Source organism: Xiphophorus hellerii, chromosome 20 (genome assembly GCF_003331165.1).
Source record: "Xiphophorus hellerii strain 12219 chromosome 20, Xiphophorus_hellerii-4.1, whole genome shotgun sequence".
NCBI lineage: Eukaryota > Metazoa > Chordata > Actinopteri > Cyprinodontiformes > Poeciliidae > Xiphophorus > Xiphophorus hellerii.
This window is the reverse complement of record NC_045691.1, coordinates 9273726-9275755: the sequence shown is the minus strand read 5'-3', so window position 1 is coordinate 9275755 and position 2030 is coordinate 9273726. Positions and strand designations below refer to the sequence as shown.

Sequence of the window (2030 nt, the reverse complement as noted above, 5' to 3'; positions counted from 1 at the left end):
GTGTTCTTAATTAATTACTTAAATTGGTGGGAGGGTCTAACAATTAACAACGTAAATTAAACAATTCCAAATATAAAAATTAATGACAAATTTTGATTCTAAATTAACTTAAATATATTCCAACTACCCAAAGAACAAAACAAAATTGGTAGAAATGATAAACTACAAAACCTTAGCATAAATGGCCACGACAGTTGCTCCTAAAGTCATCAGTTGGACCTGTCTGGTTCTTCATCTGGTCTCTGTCATGTTGTTTTGAACTCTCCGAACCCACATGCAAAGACTCTCTCAGGAGATCAGATTAAAGATTTATTTACAAAAGACAATTGGTGTGTAATGCAGGAGCGTCTGATCAGGAGCGGACCGGTGTGATCGAACAGCTGGTAGGTGGGCGTAACTCGTCAGGGAGCTCAGCGGATGGAACTGCAAATCCCGTACTTCGCATGGAGTGTCCAGACAACAGGGAGCCTAGGAATCACAGAAAGGTACAGGACAGGTAAGCGTGCGAAACAGACTGGATATCTTTCTAGAGATCTCAGGACCAGATGTACCACAAAGGCGACAACACTCTGGCGACGAAGTGCCGGGAACCCGCTCCTAATATGCTCCCGCTGATGATCCACAGGTGTGCCGAAACACACCTGTGGAGAGGGTGTGTGAATACGCGGGCGAGCTCTCGAACGCCACCTAGAAGGAAACCAGAGGAACTGCTGAAGCCGCAGATCCTGACAGTCTCTGGTTGTTCAAGCACGATGAAGAAGTTCCAATAGGTTCCAAATCTCATTATTTCTCAAGCAAATGATGCTGAGGGGTGCTGGTCAGGTCCTGAAACTGTTAAACGGACCTGGGTGGAGCACAGAATGGAAAATTGGTGAAGTACAAAAAGAAGTGCTCATTTGACCAAACTTGATTCGTATTCTCCCTCCAACCCTCTGCAGGTCCCCGCCATGTTTGGTGGTCCTAGCCCATTCCTTTCATGTAGCTGCCATAGACTCCCGTTCATTTTTCGACCTAGTCAAAGTCTGGCTAGGAACGTCTTATCGCGCTGGGACTTAACCCTAACTTCAGTGGCCTCTTACCTCAACCAGGTTTCACTACATTTTGATTTGCTTTTTTAGCTCAATCTTTTAAATAAATCAGCTGAGCTTTAAAACCTCGTCTGAGTTTCTGTTGAATGAAGGAGTTTTGCCTCAATGCTGCTCGGCTCACCAGGAATTGGCCTTAAAAGTAAATATGTTTAAACAGATTTTCTCTCCTTTTACTTTTTAAGGAGTAAAAAGGAACAGATGAACTCATGTTCATTCATGTTTATTGGAATAAACATGAGTTCATTCCAATAAACTCATGTTATTGGAATGAACTCAGCTCAGCTTTAAAAAGTCATCTCAGTGATAACTGTTGGATGATGGAGTTTTATCTTAAGGCTTCTCTGAAGGGGCTTGAATTTGGTTTTAAAAGTCTGATATTTTAACCAAGTTTTATTTTGTTTTATTTGTCTTCAAACTCTGTTTTGAAGACAGAAATCACAGCTCAGCTTCTGATTTCATTGTTGAGCTCCTGCTAGGTGCCAGAAATGTGTATTATCACGGTTCTGAACATCAGAAATGGACTTTAAAAAACCCAGAATGCATTGCATGGTGGGGCTTCATATTTTAGCTTCTAGTTCAGCTGTTTTTGCTGCAACCCCTAACAAACCATATACTGTTTTCATCAAAATGAACTCCTCTATCAAACTAGATGACTTAGAATGAATTTGGAAACTTGTAGAAAATCAGCACCATGAGTCAGAATAGGGTGTTTATTGTTGAACTGTTGCCTGCTGCGAGCTTGAAAAAGAAAAAACCACCTGCTGGCTGCTTTGGGTAAGTACCCTTACCTATTAATGTGGTCATGGAGTTACAACGGAGCATTCTAGAGGTCTTGCGGTGTATGATGGCACTAGAATGGCTCTTTGGTTTCGTTTCAGGGATGATGGTTTGAACCCCAGCAAGTGTCTAGAGATCTGGAAAGCAGCAGCTGGTCCAGGTTCT

General features: G+C 42.1%; 1 long non-coding RNA gene across 1 annotated transcript; it reads right to left on the bottom strand.

Annotated features, from left to right (window-relative positions):
- Positions 1-296: 296 nt before the first annotated feature.
- LOC116709932 (uncharacterized) lies at positions 297-873 on the bottom strand. The gene is made up of 2 exons (XR_004337000.1): positions 552-873; positions 297-468 (listed from the first exon to the last, which is right to left on the bottom strand). It is a non-coding gene; the product is annotated as an uncharacterized LOC116709932 (long non-coding RNA).
- Between the last annotated feature and the right edge of the window lie 1157 nt (positions 874-2030).